Source organism: Tiliqua scincoides, chromosome 3 (assembly GCF_035046505.1).
Source record: "Tiliqua scincoides isolate rTilSci1 chromosome 3, rTilSci1.hap2, whole genome shotgun sequence".
Classification (NCBI taxonomy): Eukaryota; Metazoa; Chordata; class Lepidosauria; order Squamata; family Scincidae; genus Tiliqua; species Tiliqua scincoides.
The window spans coordinates 172,041,904-172,063,640 of record NC_089823.1 but is presented as its reverse complement, the minus strand read 5'-3'; the positions used below and the strand labels follow the sequence as shown (position 1 = coordinate 172,063,640).

Here is a 21,737-nt window from a genome sequence, read left to right as displayed (position 1 = left end):
GGGCAGGAGGTCTGGTCTAGAGGGTAGAGCCTCCATTTGCCTGAAGATTAACATCCACAAGGTCGCCAGTTCGAGGCCACAGGCACCGTGCGACCTTGAAGCAGCTGGCAAGCTGCAGCTGAGCTGTTCCATCTGCTCGGAGCGTGGGAGGATGGAGGCCAGAATGTTAAACTAGATCGGAGTGTAACACCTTGAATGTAGTGGTTCTTGAAAGAAAGAACCTTCTTTCAATTTGTAAAAATCCCTGCGTGGATTTAATAAGCCTGCCTATGTAAACCGCCTTGAATAAAGTCTTGAATAAAGACCAAGAAAGGCAGTATATAAATACTGTATATTATTATATTATTATTATTACTGATATAGCAGTAGCATTCCCAGCTCCTGTCAGAGGTGTTAAAACCAGCATAGCAGTACTAGATATTTACATGAAATGAACAAACATTTCCATCATCAAATGATAAGATACTGACAAAGGAACAACAATGGTGATGTTGCACTCAGAATGTGCTAAAAGGTCTGGAAGTCTGTGTTGTTGTTGCCATGGGGTCAGTCTTTTTACAGCCACCCATGTAGGGTTGCCTTGTCTCCCCAGACCAAAACAGTCTCTAACATAAGAGAAAAACCCTATTTCCCTAGGCAACTCTGTCCTTTCCTCTTTCCTGGCACGTTGGAAGTATCTGCACAACCCAAAAGGCAGGATCAAAACAAGAAAAAGTGCTTCCTAAACATTTTAGCAGTGACCCACTTTATGTAAATAAACAATTTAAACAACATGATGCCAAGTCAGGGCCTGATCCAAACGGCCCTGCGCCGGTCCAGTGACAGCGTGCAGTGTCACACACATGCTGTAAGGAATGTGTGTAAGGCACACATGCGGCACTCTGCGCTGGTCCAGTGCCAGTTCAGCACAAGCCTGCGCTGAGGCAGCACTGGGCAGTGGACAGAAGACCACCAACTGGCGCTCCGGTGAGCACCGGGAAGTGGAATGATAAATTAGGGCAGGGAGAAGGCAGAGGCAGGAGGGAGCGGAGATGGCGGCAGGCCCTGCCACCATATCCTAACTCCTTCTCGGCCCGGGAGACCAAACATGGGACTCCTCAAATCTGCGCCCATTCAACAGCGGGCACAGATCCAAGGATACCCATTGGGGGTCACCTGGCCATTACAGAAAGTACGGAAGTATAAGCACCCTTACCCTAAGTAGCCCTGGTGCTGCTTCCCAGCCCCATGAGATACAGTGGTAACCATTTTAGCACAACTGCAGACATGGGTGCTGGGAAGCACAGGATTAGGGTGTGTGTCAGCAAACCTGAGCATGGTAAAGAAGCAGATTCCAAAGCTTTGTCATCTGCGTCAGTCAAGTTGCAACCCAGAATGCCTTGTAGTGCCACAGCCAGCACCTGGCCTGTGCAGCTAGCATGACCAGCTTGGATCTCCTGCCAAGAGGCTGTGGCACTAATCCAGGAGGCCTCGCAACCCACCAAAAATTGGCTTGGGACTCACTGGTAAGTCACAATCTCTCCCCTCCAACAATGACACTGATAGCATTGCATCTCTGCACAAAATGCAGTCTGGCAACTTTTTTTTTTAAGGGACAATCTGCTTCTATGCGTTTCCAGTGACTTTTAAAAACATTTTAACTCTTGCAGCACTGTATACTGGACATTTTAACTGCTCAAGGTCAAAATTACGTTTTTGGTTACCACTGATGACTTGGCAACCTTATCTGTGTGATCCTGATTATGAGATTTCCTTTATTTACAGAAGCCTCCCTTACCGTCTGTACTCTCGGATCTTTCACAGTAAGTGGAAACTCTACTTTTAACTAGTTACCTGTACATTTTTGTATTAATTGAATTTACATATTAAAATGCATACCTTTTAGAGGTTCCTTTAAAAAAAGAGAACACTGTTAAATAACACAAGCCTACAAAAAAAAACAAACACTTTTTGTTGCCAAGGATGTTAGAACAAATTTAGGATATTTTTGGGGTGCTGAATCAAAAAATGGCATCTGTTTTGCCTGATTGGCTCTAGTTTTGGGCGTGTGGCACCACCACTTTATATGCCGATTCAAGCAGATTCCTTGTGAGGAAGCCAACACCATGGCTTCCTCATGAGGCAGCTGCTTGAATCAACGTATAAGGTGGCTATCCCATACCCAAAGATAGAGCCAATCAGGCAAAATAGATGCCATTTCTGGATTCAGCACCCCAAATATACCCAAGAATAGGTCTAACTTTTAAGGCAACAAAATGTGTGTATGCCTGCGGAATTCATAATTTTTAACGACTATCTTTTGAAACAGACTAGAAGGGAAATTTTTTAAACTCTTTCACAACTTTAACACAAGGGAGGCAGAGATAGTGCACCTCAGAGGCTCGGAAGGGAGCAAATCCTAGAATTCTCGTTGTTGTCAGTGCCGCACATAATCTGGAAGCAAAATTTAGACTTCCATTTAAAAGATTTAGTTGATTGATCACATTGATTAAAGCTTGCAGCCCTGATTTTAATGTGCTGAAGTAGTTCATACTAGACTGTAACAAAATTTGAATTGGATTTTGAGTTCAAAACAATATTGTAGCAAAACAGAGTCATTTCAGGGCACCCAACCCCACTCTAACACACAAAAAGAGTCCACAAAAAGAATTCACTACTAGTCACATAGACTGCCTTTAAAATACACATATATAAAAAGTGCAATATAGATGAATTTTAGCATAAAAATGTCATTCCAAACATTTGCTTTTCGAATCTTCAGTTAGGTAAGTTACACAACTTTACGATCAAAAACTTAGGGCCAATTTGGACACTAGTTTGTCAACCAAACCAGTACCATATGATGCACTGCACAACTACATGCACAAAACATGAATGTGCCACTAGCGTGTGTGTCCTGCCACTCCCTTTATGCTATTATGCCATTACTCAATCAATCGTAGGATGATGGTTTGGATGAACCACTCCTCTATGCCTGGTTCAGGAACAACTTTAAAGTAGTATGTGGACCACATGTAAAGGGGCAATTCAAATGAACCACTCCCTCAACACAGCTGAGCAACTATGCTCTGACATGTGGAGAGGAAGTAAGATGAGCATGTTCACATCCTCAATTATGTGGGGCGGGGCCAGTCAATGGAGCATCACCCAAACGAGCCTTCTCTGATGGCACATTCACAAACTATCCATAGAAAGGAGCAGAATGGCTCTTGATTATTGCTCCTTCATTACAGTGAAAGAATTGTAGTGATTAATATTATTTTTTAAAAGCCAGGATGAATTGTATTCACCAGCCACTCTCACAAAACATTCAGAGATACAGTACTTAGTGTGTACTAACTCAATGGGAATAATGCCAAATATACCTCAGTGAAGCACTAATTTTTAAAATGTTAACTACATGCACAAAACACTATGGCACATGTATAGTTTATTTGATTTAGTGCTCTGCAGTGCTCCTCTTCAATATCCTGAAGAGGTAATTTTTTTCCCCTCATCTGAAGCATAACTGCTTAATTGGCAAGTATACAAAATATAATTACATTGCATACAAGTGACAATATTGCTTATGGGAATATCATGGTTCACGCATTTCATTTTGTCCCTTCATCACTGCAAAGGAATGTGTACAAAAATAGGTACAGATGTATTTTTTGTTCTGATTAAACAATACATCATTCAGCTGTTTTCTGACCATGGCCCAAATTATCTAACCAAAGTTAATACCCAAAACTTTGATTTTTTTTTCTCCTTCTAAAATTACCAATAACCCAACACTGAATCTCTTTGGGATTACTTTGTTCAGAAGACACTGGTATATAGAATTTTGTGCTTAGTGATTTGCTTCTTAGTGGATAAAAAGGGCAGGAAGTAAATCTCTTCATATATATAGTGCTGTTTGTAAGACCTGACAAGGGTCTTTCATTTCTTCCTTAGTCCATTCATTACCCATCTAGGCTTGCAAGCTCAGTCCCACCCTACTTTCTGTTCAACATGGTCTATCAGAGTTGTCATGCAAAGATGGAGGTGGGCTAACAGCAAAACTAAAGGTTCGGCTACCAGATCTTCTAGTTTGGGAAAGTGGTAATGTTGTAGGAGGTAATCACAAATTCAATTTCAACCTAGAGACGTTTTTTTACAAACACATTGATAGCAATTCATGTGCAAACATGTTTTAGGATTTTGTTATGGCAGTACACCATTCTATTATAGTTAAGTGATCTCAATTTTAAACTTGCATTTTTCAATCATCTGTAGTGTTTTCCAAAGATTACACATGGCACTAGAGACTTTCCAGACTGGATGACAACCTAAAACGATGCTTATTTGAAAGTTTAAATTACACAGCAAGGAATTTATTCACACAACTGCTATCCAAGAAAATACAGATTTCCTATAATTTGTTCCATTCCTTTTCTATCACCTTTTCAAATTACTCCAAGCAGGCTCTGCTCTGACACACTATACTTGACTGGCATGCTGTCCAAAATACAGAGCGTGATCTCTGCTATTTTCTTTATCGGTATGTGTCCACAATGGAATGTACCAGAACTTGATTCTTTAGCGTGCACTGCTCTTTGCTATAAGACATCAAAATAAGAGCAAGCAGAAATGAAAGTTAGTGCATGGTAATCTTGGAAACATCCCCACTGGTTCACATGAGTGAATTGTTTAGCCTTTTTTCCATGCAAATCTCACTAAAATAAACAGGTTTTAGAAATAAATTGAAACTACAGATGCAGAGAATCTATAAAAAAGTTACCGTATGTCAAATAACAGTCCAAAATTTGAAGAACAAGGTTACAAAGACATATATGTATTTTAATGACTTAACACCACAAGCAACATTCTCTTCAGTGCCAAAAACGAACGCTTCAGTGAAGGCAAGTAATGGTAAACTATACAAAGTAAAGCTAAATCTTTCTACAGATGTGATATGGAATATACATCTTATCCATGTTAAATCAGTACCAAGGCAAGAGTTGCGTCAAAAGTCACAGCCCAATTCCACCTAAATCCCCACCACCCACGCAGATGCACTACTGGAGCACATGCTACATCCTGAGGGGGGACAGTCACAGAGATCTCCTTCAGGTAAGGTAACATTCATTCTCTTACACAAGGATAAGCCTCCTTTAGCCCAATGGGTCACCTCAGATCTGCACCAGCTATTTTGAAGGATCAGGTCCAAGGTGATAAGGGAGACGGGACAAGGAAGGAGGGAATGGGACTAGGATATTGGTGCAAGTCACTGTTAGCAATATCCGTCCTGTTCCACCACCCACCATTCCACCCCCTGCAAACGTCCACATCCGCAGCATACAGCTGGTGCCCACCACTACCCAGGTAGCCTCTCTAAGAACATAAGAACAGCCCCACTGGATCAGGCCATAGGCCCACCTAGTCCAGCTTCCTGTATCTCACAGCGGCCCACCAAATGCGCCAGGGAGCACACCAGATAACAAGAGACCTCATCCTGCTGCCCTCCCTTGCATCTGGCATTCTGACATAACCCATTGGTTATGGGTTGGACCTCTCTGTTGGACCCTGGCTCACTTTTTGATGGTGGACAGCAGTACGGAAGGGGCAGCATATGGAAAATGTTAAATGATGCTGCTGCAAAGAGGCAAGTCTGCAGCTTCTGCCTACAACTGTCTAGTACGCCTTCCCTCCATCTGCCAAGCAGTTTTTTCCCTCAGCCAGGTTTACTGGTTTTAGAGTCCAAGGTCATCTTATGGGAAAGGTCCAGCATTAGGATCCGTAATGGATCCATCTGTTAGGTAGTCTTTAATTTGCTTTGTTGAAGGTTCGGTGCCAGGATTTGGGAGAATGGTGCCTGGTCAACAGGGGAAGATAAAACTGCGGGGAGCCCTGCAGAGTGCTTCGCAAGGTTCCCTGCACCCACTGGAACCCAGCAGCAGGTGAGATGTGTTATCAAAAAACCCTGCCACGAGATCCTGGGGATAGCGTCACTGCCTTTTCCCCCACCCCCCACAAAGACTTATCTCTGGAGGTTTACTCCCAAGAAGTTTGAGAACTACTGATATATGTAGACAAATACACATCAGTTATGAAAGGTATACATGTGTAGAAACCACAACTTTTGCCTTTAAAATATATAGGAGTGTATATTTGGGGTGTATAAACCTTTCTCAATTACCGCTTATATAAATTTTATAGGAAAAAGCAGAAATGTGTTTATATGGCTATATCTGTACAGATACAAGGACATCTGCAAGAGGGATCTGAAGGCCTTAGAAGTAGACCTCAACAAGTGGGAAACCCTGGCCTCTGAGCGGCCTGCTTGGAGGCAGGCTGTGCAGCATGGCCTTTCCCAGTTTGAAGAGACACTTGGCCAACAGTCTGAGGCAAAGAGGCAAAGAAGGAAGGCCCATAGCCAGGGAGACAGACCAGGGACAGGCTGCACTTGCTCCCAGTGTGGAAGGGATTGTCACTCCCGAATCGGCCTTTTCAGCCACACTAGACGCTGTTCCAGAACTACCTTTCAGAGCGTGATACCATAGTCTTTCGAGACTGAAGGTTGCCAACAAAAAAAATATACAGATCCATGTGCACATTTGGCAACTAAAGCAGTGCACCTGCATTTCATACTCTGCTATCTTTATCTGAAACTGCCTTTAGCAGACTCCATATATAAATACATTTCTAGATTATACATATCAAAAGTTCAAAATGAATCCTCATAAGGAATATGCTATATGCAAGCCCCTTTCGCTCAAGAACCCCAACTGTTGCTATTATTTATAGAACACAATCAGGGTTACAGAGCAATACCAAAAAGACAGACTGCTGCCCTGAGAAGTTTATAATCAAATATTTAACACAGAAGAGGCAACAGAGGAAGAAAAGGAAAACAGAGTCAAGGGCAAATAGGGGAAAATATGCTTTCAGTTCAGTTTCAGATACCTAAGCTTAGTTTCACCAGGGAATGAGGACTATGGAATTGTGTTTGTACCTCAGAAGCAGAAAGGAAGCCAGATATGGATTTAAGGAGGGGTATGTGCCTGGGGATTATCACGTGGCCTGAGCAAGCAAAAAAAAAAAAAGGAAATGGTTTGGTGGCAGGGTTCTGGACAGAGATCAGCAATGTAATGATGGAAGGCCAGAGTGAAAAAGACTGGTAGTTAAGGCAGCAATAGTTAGGGTGGAACCAGAATGTTCACTGAATGGGCAGGGAGGAAAGGACACATTTTCACAAAGCAATACAGAGAGAGGTCACATGGTAACAGGCTGAATATGAGGAACAAATGAATTAAATATAAAAAACAAGGCTTCGTGCCTGATCAATATTATCAATGGATATGGAGACTATGTGATAACAGAAAGGCAGGAACATTTTGAGACATTTTGTATTAGACATTAAATTTGAGACTATGATCCAAATGTGATGATCGCAGCCCTGAGATGATGATCCAAACAACTGATTCAGACAGTTCTGGATACTGAATTGGATACAGGGAGAAAGTCTGGGGATAGAGAGATAAAGTGACACCAGCATACAGGTGGTACTGCAAGCCATGTTATTTGATGAGTTCAGCCAGGAACAGGTCAGCGGAACCAAGAACAAAGTATGGCACCCCAAAGTCATGGAGTGAGCAGGAGAGGTGATCAATGGTATCAAAGGTAGCAAGAGGTCAAGGAGGATGAGTACACAGCAGAGACCCTTGGATCTGAAAAGGTCACAGTTTAGAGATGGTAATTTCAAAAGAATGCAGAGGATGAAAGTCTGATTGCAAGCGGTCAAGAGAGAAGTTGGGGAAGAGAGCATCAAGTCAGAAGAGTCAGTGGTGCACTTGAGGCTCTAAGTTTGTGGAGTTTAGAGGTAAAGGTGGAATGGAAAATGGAGAATAGTTAAAGGAACATGATGGGTCAAGGAAATTTTAATTTTAAGTATGAAGAGATGGTGGCATGACTGAAGAAGCCTGAAGAAGTTCATACATGGAGATGAGAAAGATGAAGTGAAACCAGAAGAGGTTAGGATTGACAAGTTATGTAGAGAGGTTAGACAAAGACAACAGTAGTCAACTTTCAAATGACACAAGGGAAAAGACTATAAAATTGAAGGAGATGTAAAATGAATAAGATCTGAAAGAGAGGAATAGAAAGATGGTAAAATGATTAGAACAGATATTTTCAATGTTATCATTAAAAGACGTATACCACATTAAACAGAGAGTAGGAAGAGGTAAGAGTAGACCTGAGTAGGGTAACCAACAGCCCAATCAGGTAAGTTCCATTAAGTTCAATGTAACCCCCTCTCAGGTAAGTGTGAGTAAGACTGCAACCCAAGATAGAGATGAGGTGATAAGGATCCTTGGAATTCCTGTATCAGAATGGTGCAGTATGCAAACTTAGCAAGGAAGAGGAAGGGAAGGTAAATCTATGATGAACAAAATAAGCCAACATTCTGTTCTCTAAGACACATTTACCAACACAGTACAATAGAACAGTATCTGACAAGGTCTTTTTTTAACACTGGAGCTTATTTAGCAGTAGTGAATCAGTTACTAAACACATTAATACAAGTCTTGTTAGAGCACAACTCCTCATAAAGATCAGGTCTCCATTCCATATATTCTCTTACCATGCAGTCCTTCAGGGGTCTATTTAAATAATAATTGGCACACACTGCTACAAGTAAAGAGCAATTGATTGTTTGACAACACTACACAAGTATAACATGTAATGGAGCAACTGAAATTTTATGTAGACACAATCAATGAAAATTCTGGCAACAATGAATTTTGAAAGTCAAAAAAGCCTTTAAAAAATCCACAAGGTTAATTCTTAATGTACCACCAACATCTCTGTTGGTTTTTATCCACAGTTTACTATTTAACAGTTATTACATTTCTGTTCTGATTTCTTTCCAGTATAGAATTTAAGCTCCGGAGAGCTCCCCAGAGCTCACAGTCAAACACTGATCAGTCCCAGATCTGTTTAGCGTCAGCAAGTTTTTTGCATAATGTGTCCTTTAAATCAGTGTTTCTCAAACTGTGGGTCAGGACCCACTAGGTGGGTCATGTACCAATTTCAGGTGGGTCCCCATTCATTTCAATATTTTATTTTTAATCTATTAGACTTGATGCCACCATGGTATGTGAATGCATACGGGGAAATGTTACACACCTGTACTTCTAGCAGGCTACTCTGTATATGTTTTAACCATGATAATCAATGGGACTTACTCCTGGGTACATGTGTGTAGGATTGCAGCCTAGGATTGTTAAAAAATTTTCTGCTTGATGACATCACTTCCAGTGGGTCCCAACAGATTCTCATTCTAAAAAGTGGATCCCTGTGCTAAATGTTTGAGAACCGCTGCTTTAAATTATATACTAGGACAGTGGTCTTTGACCTTTTTTGTGCCATGACCCGAAGAAATAAATATACGTTACTGGAGACCCACCGTCAATCCCGCCTTCCTGCCAGGACTCTATCTGCCCACTCCATCCCCATCTCCACTCAATCGCCACCCCTGTAACACCCTCCTAACATTGTTCATTGTAACCAAATACCTTTATTAGAGAGAGTAGAAAAAGTACCATGAAACCTGGTGCTAGTGAAAGCTATTTGAGCACAAATGCTAAGAATGTGAGCAGCACTGGGACACAATTTCCTGATACTTGAAGGTTAACACCAGATGCCTTTCCCCTTTTTACTTGGTAGTGCTCTAGTCCAGTGTTCTTCAACCTTCATTTCCATAAATTGCCACGACCACATTTTAGATTGGGGTCAAGGTTGAAGAACACTGTCTTAGTATATAAACATTCAAAGGAGTGTCTCAAAAAAACACAAGAAGGACCTGTTCAGATGATACCTTAATAATCCAATTAGCCCACAGGATTAAGATGGTGCATTTTCATGGATATACACATCCTGGCTCCTAACCTCATTATACAATTATTTCCTCCCCTTTAAAAGTAGATTTATTAGCACATACAGAGGTGGTTTTGACAAATCACTCACAACACAAAACATTAAAAAAACTAATGTTAAACCATAACATTAAGCAGTGCTTTTTTTGTAAAAAGAAAAGAAAAAAGAAAAAAAGGTGCAGGAACTCACAACTTGTTAATCTTTTATTTATTTATTTTTTAACCATTTTTTATTGGAGAAATAAAATATTTTTTATGTGCTTCCCCCTAAAGATGAACTTACTTCTGAATAGACATGCATAGGATTGGGCTGTCAATCTCCACATCCCCTGCCCCCTAGCTACTTTTTCTACACAGGGGGAAAAATGCTGTACAGGTGCACTTGTAGCATGTAGTATGTATTGTGGCACTACTTCGAGGAGAGGAGGCAGTGAATGGATTCCGAAAAATGGCTTACATGAGTTCCATGTAATAAAATTACTCTAAGCAACTGTGGGAGTAAGAAAAAAAAAGGAATTCTTACACGAGAGGAATTCTTACACGAGAGGAATTCTGTGTGCTTAGGTACACACAGAAACAGCTACGTTTGCAAACAAGTGATTAAATATGGTTTAATTCAGGTATCAGAATACTCTGTCTTTGGGAAGGCGTTTGGCATGCAACTGTATGTTCTCTGCTGCCCTGAGCAACTGCTGTGCATTGCTGGAGAGGAGCTGCAAACGCTGGCTGGCGGAGGGCATGCTTGTGGGGGAAGGATGAGGAGGATCTCTGGCAAGGCTGGACAGCACGTTGTACACACGTAGAATCCCTTTTCACCTGCCCTTAGCATTTGAAAACGGGTGCAGATATATATCTCTGCCAGGATTAAGAGCCCAATCCCAGGTATGTCTACTCTGAAGTAAGTCTCGTTCTAGTCAATGGAGCTTACTCCCAGGAAAGTGCCTAGGATTGCAGCCTAAGAGCCCAATCCTATGCATGTCTACTCAGAAGTCCACTTTAGTAAATGGGGCTTCCTGTGGATAGGATGGCAGCCTTAGAGTCCAATCCTGTGCCTGTCTACTCAGAAGTAAGTTCCATTATAGTGAATGGGGCTTACTGTGGATAGGATGGCAGCCTCAGGGCCCAATCCTGTGCCTGTCTACTCTGAAGTCAGTCCCATTAAACTCAATGGGCTTCCTCCCAGGAAAGTGTGGAGAGGACTGCAGCCTCAGAGCCAAAGCCTATGGCTGTCTACTCAGAAGTCAGCCCCAGTAGAGGCAGTGGGGCTTCCTCCCAGGAAAGTGTGGAGAGGACTGCAGCCTCAGAGCCCCTCCTCTGCCTGTCCCCTCAGAAGTCAGTCCCAGTAGAGGCAGTCGGGCTCACTTCCAGGAAGGTGGGGAGAGGACTGCAGCCTCAGAGCCCTTCCTCTGCCTGTCTACTCAGGCTGCAAGGCTATGAACACAATGGAACTTACTTCTGAGTAGACATGCATAGGCTTGGGCTCTCAGGCTGCAAGGCTATGCACCCTTTCCCAGGAGCAAGCCCCATTGAGCACAATGAGACTTACTTCTGAGTAGACATGGCTAGGCTTGTGCTGCAGATTGGCACAGGGGCTGCACCAGCCCGCTTCCTTCCCCTCCTCCTCCGCCAAGCCAGTACCGCAGCTCGTCTCCCTGGCTGGCTGGCTGTCCGTCCTCCTCCCCGGCATCGGTGCGTGTCCCCCGCGCCCTCCACCGGCTTGGAAGCTGCGCAGGGAAGCAGAGCGCGGGGGGAGGGGAGGCGGGCTGGGCTCAGGCAAGAGCTTGGAGATGGGGGCAGGAGGGGGTCGTTGTGCGGTCAGGGTTGTGCACCCGCCCACCCTGCACCCCAGCACCCACCCAGCGAATGCCTGTTTTGCTCCCCCCCTCCTGGAATGCCTCCGAAGGGGAGGGGCCCCTGAAAAAAGGTGCCGGAACGCAGTCCCCCCCGCGTTCCATTAGAAAAAAAGTGCTGACATTAAGAAAACTAACCAGTATGCAAGGGGAGGACCAGAACAAATGGTTTGCCTTTCAAATTTCTTAAACCAAGGAAAACAGCTTTTAAGGGCCCAATCCTAAAAGTTAAGGGCCCAACTTTTTGGTACCAATGAAGCCTCGATGCAGCCCCATGGTAAGGGAACAGTCTCTTATCTTGAAGAGGCCTCCGTGACTGCCCCCACCACCACAAGATGCAGCGTATACCCCACTGGCATGGCTGCATCAGCACTGGGAGGTTGGAAAGGATTGGGCGCTCAGTCAGAAAGTTCAATTTCCATAGTGGTTTGTACCTTGGCACCACTCATTTCAGAAATAAAACAATGGAGAAAGGTGCATAAAGAAGAAAGGAGTAACTAAATAAAGACCCAATTTAAAGGTAAGCCAGGCTTCTAAACAGCCACCTCCCTGCCACTTGTGATAAGTAAAAATTCCCATCCCAGAACACCAGAAAGCAATGGTATTAGAATGATGCACTTCTATTACAAAATCATGCTCCGTAACTGCAGCAAACCTTCCAGCAGTATATTATTCTCCCTTGTTTGCATGTTATGGGATGTAGAGGTAATTTATCACAATCATTTGTTTATATGCAAGCAAACTGCAAGCATTTATATCATACTGGACAGTGGCCTGACCCAGTCAAACTTACAGTGCAAGTCTAGGCACATCTACTCAGAAGTTAGTCCCATTAAATTCAATGGGATTTGCTCCCAAGTAAGTGCGTACAGGACTGCAGACTTAGTTTGATTCTATGCATTTCTACTAAGATGTAAGTTCTATTAAGGTTAATAGGACTTACTTGCAGGTAAGTCTGTATAGCACTGCAGCCTTAGTCATGGCTTTTGACTGGAATAAAGTTATAACCAACTTTAGTGGATTGGGGCAAGTGTGTTTGTGATTAGTTTTGTGGAGTAATTTCTGTCTATAGGCACAGAGAGATTTCCTGATGGACGTTTGTTGATGACACTATCTTGTCTTGAGCTATCAATCAAGCACACTCAATTCAGAATTTGCAATTTTTTAAAAATGTAATGAAGATGTTTTCACAACAGCATGAACTACTGAAGTATTATCTGTACAGCATTCAGCCTGACAGAAAATTTGTCTTCACAAACCTCAGCCTGAATAGATGTCTATCTGTAGCCATTGTCTAGGACACAGCACATTTAGGCTGATGCTTTTTAACAATAAGATTATTAGCACTGGAACCCAAGACATGCTCACATACATTATGTTGACAAGTCCTCACTACTGAAATGACAATTTTAAAAATGAAAGCAAGTGGCACCATTCTGCTATTACGGCAAACTCCTCTTAAATATTTTTCCATTTAGGAAACGCACAAGGGCAAAGGGTATAACTCTGCTTTCAAAAGTGATTCATGACAGGACTGACTTGGTATTAACTGACATTCTGGAACTGAAGAGCTGTAAGAAGTCATTCTATACAAAGTTATCTCGGGTTCTATATAGAAGCATGCCACAAAGAACATTGGTTTTAAAAAAAGCCTTGTGGTAAGTTACAAAGTCATCTTCTAAAATCAATAAATGGATTATGGGATGAATGGCATTCAATTCACCTTATAGGCTTTGACAAACTGAGGTCTGTTTCGCAGTTTACGGTTGTAGATACATGTACCATGTTTACAACATTTCCAATGAGGAACTCGTAAAGTGTGGTGGGGAGACCCAAAGTGTGACCCATGTAACCATATATGACAGCTCCATGTACCCATATACATTAGGAACAAAGGGCTGGAATCTATCATTACTCAGTATGTTTCCACCACGTGTCCCCCACTGTTTAGAGGCAAACTTTTCCCCTCCACACTTTTTATGTGTCACCTGGTCTTGTAGTGTAAATACGCGCTAAGGCCATGAACCTAAATACTTGAACCAGAAACTAAGTTCAATTTACATTAATGACCTCACTTATCACTGGGTTACATTGATGGATCTTGCACCACGTTCCACTAGAGCAAAAACCACACCTCTGTCGTGCATTTCAGAGTCTTTAGCACAAACAGCTGGAGGCTCCATGCAGACACCAGCAGCTCCCAGATGCCCCAACACAGTGGGTAAGGTGGCGGTGGGGATAGTGCAGAGAGTAGGCTGAATTGGGGGAGATTCAGGGCAGATCTCAGTGGCAAATGTGCACACCAAGATCCTGGCCCCCTTTTCCCAGCCCAACATGCTCCGAGGTTCCTTGGACCTGCACCAGCGAAATACCTGGTGTAGGTCTAAGGAGACATATTGGAGGCCAGCAACCTACTAGGTGATAAGTAAATAAGATTTTTACTTACCTCTCCCAGGCCATCTGATCCCCTACCACGGCATGCACTCTGTCAATAGCACTACATGCTCTGGGCTTGCAGGGAATACAATTGGCACATTCATATGTCTTAGCCCAGGGATGTCAAACATAAAGCCTGTGGGCCAAATGCAGCCCCTAGAAGCAATTTATCTGGCCCCCATTATAACTGAGCTCTCCCAGCTTAATAACTGGGCTTTCTCATATCTTAAAAATAAGAACAAAATTTTCACATTTTCCCTTCTGTCATTTGCAGCTAATGACTTTCTGTGTGAGAACAAAGTGCTTATTTCTGGCCATCATCTGCTTAATGATATCACTTTCTGCTTATTGATGTAACTTCTGGCCCTAAGCAGACAACCTGAATGCTAACTTTGGTCCTCTGTAGCAAACAAGTTTGACATCGCTGTCTTAGTCTATTACAAGTTTCTACTCTAAGAAAAATGTCTATACATTGACTTCTGAAAATTTATCTGTAGCATTCTTATTTTAAAAGTTGAAAAGACACAACTGCTAAAATTTGAGACACACATTCAGCCAAAGTGCATATACTAATATTTCCGCAAATTCATAGACATCTTTACTAGATAAAACATGAACAGCCAGTTTTGCTCAGGACTTAAGAACCCAGGCTAACGTGTGGGTAACAGTTCTCTGTTAGTGGCACACTGTTGTTAAGACTGCATAGTTGTTCAAGGTGGCGGGTTGGGAGTGAACAGTTAGTAGCTGGGTGGTCCTGGCTTTTGGCAGCAGATCTAACTAGACAGGACTTTGGGGCCCTTCCAATTCTGATTACATTCCAGAACAAAATACAAAACAAGCAAAGGGGTACATCCCAACAAGGGATGAGTCCCAATTCCTGTCATGCAAAGAGGCAAACTAACCTGAACTGAAAAATAAGACTGAGAGCCCAATTCTATCCTCTCCCTCGCCCGCTGGTGCAGCTGTTCCAAAAACAAGCACACTGTATCCAGCGGAGGCAGGGGGGGATCAGAAGGTTTCTGGAGAGAAAGGGGACTGAAAGCCTCTTACCCCTCTGTAAGACTCCCTCTCCATAATGGGTCTTCTCAGACCTGCGCTGGTGATTTCACTGGTGTAAGTCCAAGGAAAGGGGGCAGCAATGCTGCTGCCGGAAGGGATGGGATCGAATGCACATCTTTGCCACTGGCCTTGCGCTCTGTGCTTCTTTGACAGCCATTTTGCAACAGCAGAAGTGTCTTCCACTGTCACAAAGTGCTGCATAGAACAGCTCAATCCTTCATAGGATTGGGCTATGAATTTCCCTAAACCAGCACAGAACCGATAAACCAGAAGCAAAAAAAAAGAGGGGGGGAATCTGGTGACTCTCAGAATAAACGTTGGATGTAAGGAGGGGAACCAATGTGGCAATAAATTTACTGGCCACTGACAGAATAAATCATTTCTCAATTCAAATAAATCAGTATCTCAATTGTCTCACATTTTGGAGGACATTTCATACAATCTGAATTTATCCAGGTTTTTGAGTGCTGTCCTCTTCAAGCAAGGAAGTAACAATTAGGACAAAGTCCTAACTGCAATCCCCCATAGATCAGAATGTGAAGATAAGCAACCTCCTAGGGCAGGGGTGTCCAAAGTTTTTGGCAGGAGGGCCACATCATCTCTCTGACACTGTGTCGGGGGCCGGGAAAAAAAAAATTAATTTACGGTTCAGATTTGAATAAGTTTACATAAATGAATATATTAAAGATGAACTTGTATGAATGAATGAAGGTCTTGCAATAGCTATAAAAGGCCTTGCACAAAGTAAGGCTGGCCTTTCCTTTGCTGCCGCTGCTGCATCACAGATGTGAAACAGCAAGCAGTGGAGGGAGCCCTCATCCCACAGCTCATGCGAGAGGTCAAACAGTCGCCCTCACGCTGACAGCAGTTTTATCGGGCCAGTGTGGGCTCCAACAAATCTCTGGAGGGCCAGAGGCTCATTGGAGACTTGGGGCTCCCTGAGGGCCGCATTGAGAGGCCTCAAGGCCCACAAGTGGCCTCCGGGCCAGGGTTTGGGCACCCGTCCTAGGGGATGAGGGTTGAAGATAGTATTTCTCTGCAATTCCTCCCCCATCCTGAAATATTCAGTCAGCCTCTGTGGCAGCTGAAGCTGTTCTTACTGACCTCTGATCTAAGGGGCAGTATATATGCAACTGTTTAGGAAACAGAATTCCCTTACAAATCAGTTGCATTTATTTCTTTGCAAAAATTTATTCCTATTTATAATCCCAAAGGATTCTCAGGGCAGCTTACAACCAAAACTACAAATTCATTAAAACTATTGGTCTAATAATAGTCAACAGAATGCCAGTTCAGGCTTCACAACTTCGGGGTCATTAGGCCTGCATGAGGCATTGCTGAACACAGAAAACATCAACGCTCTGAGGTAAACTAGCTCTAAGAATCCAGACAGGATAATCTCACAACATACAAAGAAGGTAATATGCTCACAATTATTTCCCGACAGCCCACACACTAGTTTGGACTGGAAACCAAGACATTTAAATTTCCCTCATAAGATGCTAATACGAGGTACGTAACTTCCAAAAAACCCTCAAGCTGGGGGAAAAAGTTCTTCAATTTGAGTTGAAGGGATAGCTGAAGAAAAGGTGCCCTTTTGTGGCACAGCTCATGTGCACATTAGACCATCTTCTGGATTGCAGACCATTAATGTCCATTAATACATTCTCTTTGTTCATCTCCACTACAGGACTACTAAAGCTATCTTCTACACCAGCTATTTTCAGCCAGTGTGCCATGTGCCACAGGAGTTTGGGGGGTTGGTCATGTTAGCAGGGCTATTGGAGGATGTGAGCCTCCCACCAGCAGAGCAGTGTGCCTTGTCAATTGTCAAAAAACTGATGGTGTGCTTTGACAATTTTAGCATCTTGTCAGTGTGCCATGAGTTGAAAGACTGAAAATCACTGTTCTACACACTTATCCAGGAGTAAGTTCCAGTCAACTCAATGGGGTTTACATCTGACATTCATAAGCTTGCACTGCCATTGCATTTATAGTATTACAGGTTGAGTATTTCTTATACAAAATGCTTGGGACCAGAAGTGTTCCGGATTTTTGAATATTTGCATGCACATAATGAGATAACTTGGGAACAGAACCCAAATCTAAACATAAAATTCATTTATGTTTCATATTCACCTTATAAGCACAGCCTAAAGCTAATTTTATACAGTATATTCAATAAGTTTGTACATGAAAAAGTGCGCTTGCATTTTGACTGTGACCCGTCACATGAGGTCAGGCGTGAAATTTTCCACTTGTGGCATCATGTTTGCATTCAAAGTTTTGGATTTTGCATCATTTCAGTTTAGGGATGCTCAACCCGTACAAGATTTCAAAACACAGACATTACCAAACTGGAAAAAGTAGTTTTATCATTCAATGCCTAGGTCACAATCAGCTCTGATGCATCTCGTATTATTCTAAGCTCGCACATGCACACACCCAACTGGTCTTCACCACAATCCTCCAATACATTTCAAAAAATTCCTTAATCGTTTCTCTCTTCTTCTTCACCATTTTTATAATGTACTGATACAGACATATCATGGTCACAATCAAGAACTACCGAAATTCCCAGAACTCTGGCTTTAATTGGCAGAAGTTGCTGATGTCAACAAGGGCTGCTGGTATTAACAGTGTAGGATTGCTCTACAGTTGTTCTGTCCCTAAATATTCATCAACGCCATAGTCAACACATATACCAATTAGTCTATCCTCCCTGCTGTTCTACAAGCCATGATAAGCCATAACGGCCAATCAACCGTAGCATATTTCTTTTTAACGTTTCTCAACAACTAAGAAAATATGATCAAACAGCACATGGCATCCTCCTCAGCACTTACAGAAGTTAACTGTTATTTCTTTTGTTTGCCCGTGTTACACTTGATCAAGAGTGCATGATGATATTGTTCTCATTACTGCTAAGCACATTAATTGGTAGCAGACAACTTTGAGGCCAACCATAAGCAAGTTTAAGAAGCAGCTATTACTTTTTTTGAATTGCTGTGATACTTCCCCCTCCTTAGGCAATACAGTTCACAAGGCAAGAATGTCAGTTGACATATTTAACGACACAGTGGATCCAATTTTGTTTCTGAACAGGAAATTTTACTTAAAACCAAAGGTAAGTTTTCATTGCCAACTGTCAACCTAGATTTGGGTCAAAGAACACTGTCTTGATGGCCAAATTACACCAGGTAATAAGCTGTAATCAACACCATAACACTGATACTCTTTGGAAAGTGATGACAAGGTAGTGGTTGTAAAAAGAAAAAAGAAAAGCATGTTAGATGCTGACGTTATATGTACAAAAAAAAGTCTTGCTTAAAATCCCTGAATCTCACTGCATAACAATGACAAAAGAAAGATTCCATTTCCTAGCCAAAATTTGCACAGTGATTCAAAATAAGACATGCGCAACAAAAAGTCTTGGTGTAAGTACACACTGTATTCCTTTAATTTCTTTGGTGAGCAGGCAATTTCTTACAGAATTGCTGGACAAGAGATCAGGAAATCTTGGGACCATCACATTTGACCCCTTTTAACTTGCAGATGCTTTGTTTGTCCCTGAAAATGAATGGCCAGACAAAGATCAGAGTAATATGTAGAAAAATCCTGTGTCCAGAGGAGTTGCTAAGGAGCAGGTTTGCTCATTGATGTTTCTCTGCTTATCTATGTAGATGGCAACACCTTTCCAAAACGCTCAACCATTTCATTCTTGAAACACAGCACTTCAGTTTTCCATTTCCAAAGGAACCAAAGGGAAGTGTGTGCCTGTTCTCAGAGGTGGGGGGTGGAGGAAGCAGAGGCAGGGGTAGTTACAACTGTAAAGTCCCCAAGCAATCAGGACTAGGGGGTTGTCTCCCAATAACACACCATTACCCTATGAAAAGTCACAAACATCTTAACCAGCTAGTTTCCTGCTAATAATGGTAAAGAGCTGGTGGTCCTGAGATGCTTTTACTGGAGGGGGGGTGTCCATGGGAAGAATTGCACTCCTGACTGGTCTGTTTTGTGGTTTGCTTTTGCAGCTTGCTTTTTTCCATGTTGGGGAGGGAGTGCAAACTGCTAGACCACTTTGCACAAGGAAAGCAGGACAAGAGAGGAAGAAGGGGCTTTCAGGATTTCTGCTTGACCCGCAGCAGCCCTCTCCCCAGATGGTGGTGGTACTCTGATCGCAGCCACCACCACCCCCACCATGCCACAGTCTCCAAGCAGTGCCTCTCGCAGAGACCCATTTCCCCATGGAGGGTGGCTCTTCTCTCTCCCTCCCCAAACAATGCCCCACATGCAAGCGCCACTGTTTTTTGCTTTCCAGGGCTGGCGTGAGATCTGCTTTCGCTTTGCCCACAAAGTCCAATAAAGCTCCTTCTGCATCTGTTGGACTGCAGATCCAAAGTCACGGGAGAGAAGAAGAGGGGGGCAAGGGGAAAAGGGGGGCAGATGGAACACACCCACCCACCCTCTCTCTCTTGCAATCGCCTTCCTTATCACGAGTTGCAGCAGGAGGAAAACTTTCTCCCCCGATTGCATTGCAAAGTGCAGCGGCGAGAGAGAAAGTGCACCGAGCAAGAACTCGACTCTCTCTGCAGCCCTTGGAGGAGGAAGTCCCCGGACTCAGCAGTGTGAAATGTCTCTCTGTCTCTCGCTCCCTCTCCCCACTCCATGTCCCCCTCCCTCCTCCTCCCTTGTCTTGGCCGAGACTTTGGCAGCAAACCGTGGGTTACCAAGCTAATCTGCTGGCAGATGTTGTCCATCACACTCAGTACTAAGTAAACAATGCAGAGAGCCCAGCAACACAAAAGGTTTCCACTTCACCTCGTTTAACGTCTCTCACTTTCTCTCTCTCTCTCTCTGCTTGAGCTGGAAGGGGAGGTTTAAAAAAAAAGAGAGAAGGAGAGCAGCAACTTATTGTCATTTTTTTCTCTCCCTCCCCACGTTTTCCACCATGCAACAGCAGCAGCAGCAGCAACAACAAAAAAACACAGGCTATCTCCAAGTCTCTTTTGAGGGGGGCAGCAAGAGGGAGAGGATCCACTTGCTGGGATCTGTCCCACCTCGTGCAATTGGTCCCCATGCACACCCAAAAACATCAAAAATAAATCCAGAGCAAAAATATGCATCATCATAAATAAGGGGGAGGGAACGGATCTGCAAATACACACACACCACAAAACGCGCGCATAAACACACACACTGGATGGGAAAGAGCCTTTACACACACACAAAACACCTTCACATACAATGGGGGGAGGGAAGAGAAAAAGCAACAACATTTGCAGAGAATGGCATTTGCAGAGAGTTGAAGGGGTCTCTTAGCAGACGGCTTAAAACCGGCCGGAGGAGGGGGGGGGTTAGAGATATGACCAAAGATGTCCTCACATCGCAAGCTTCCCCTTGTCCTTTTTTGCTTCCCACCACCTACCCCCCTCCATCTCTCCCACTGGCTTCCCCCCTCTGGATGGCGCAGTGAAGCGAAAACACAGGAGCACGGGCACAAACAACACGATTGCAGGTAGGGGACGAGAGAGCGCACTGCCGACCGACCAAGCTGGGGAGGAGATCGCCTTGATTTCCCTTCCTGCCTGCATGCACGCCTCCCGAGCGACCAACAGCCAACCCACCCACCCCCTTACCTCGTCGTCGGCTCCTAATGTCCACAGGGAGCAGCGGCAGGAGCAGCAGCCCCCCCCCCTCTTTGGCGAAAGCCGCTGCCTGGGCTCTCTCAGCTTTGCATCTTCCCCCCTTCTGGCTCCCTTTTACGTGGTCCTCCAGCGGGGCTCTTGCTGCTGCCTTGAGATCCACCTTAAAATGACACACACAAAAACTTAATCCTCTCCTCCTTCGCCCCAGCGCCCGCTGCTGCTCCTGATCCAAGTGAGGATGGATGCGGGGTGGGGGGAGGCAAGCAGGGAGGGGGCGCCAGGAGATGGGAATTGCAACTTGGATTTTTTTTTTTTTTGCTCCCCCTTCTTTTTTCTTTGTAAAGAAGTCTTTGGTGCTGGGAAAAAAATAAGGCAAAAGAAGAAGAAAAAAAGGGGGGTAGTTGGTTTGCTTCAGCCTTCCTCCTCCTCTTCCTCCGTTGTGCTGAGTAGCTCGGGGAGAGGTAGGGTCTTGCTCTCCTCTCTCTCTCTCTCTTTTCTTTTTGGGCAATAGGCGGGGTCTCTCTTTGCAAACCAATGACACAAACCCACATGGACCAGCCTCGCCCCCTACAGATACTCTTCACTGCAAATAGGCTTTCTCAGGGGATTAGTGGATCAGCTAAAGTACAAACAGACGCAGCAAGAAAGAAAGAAAAAAAGGGGGAAGGCGGGGGGGACGGGGAGAGGAGGGGGAGGAGGCGCCTCCACCGCTGCGCTCTCGTCCTTTCACTCCCACTCCCACCAACACCACCCTGTAAGTTGGCAGGACTTGAGAGAGAGCAGCGTACATGGAACAGGAAGGAAGCCACCACGGGTGGAAAGAAAAGTGCAACCCCCGGCCATGC

General features: G+C 43.8%; 1 protein-coding gene across 1 annotated transcript in view; it reads right to left on the bottom strand.

Moving 5' to 3' along the window:
• The window catches only part of CTBP2 (C-terminal binding protein 2), a 248,667-nt gene extending 227,326 nt beyond the window's left edge, over positions 1-21,341 (bottom strand). The window contains exon 1 of the mRNA XM_066618906.1: positions 20,884-21,341. The gene's annotated coding sequence lies outside the window, so the exon portion shown is untranslated. The remainder of the gene's footprint in view (positions 1-20,883) is intronic.
• Positions 21,342-21,737: the final 396 nt, after the last annotated feature.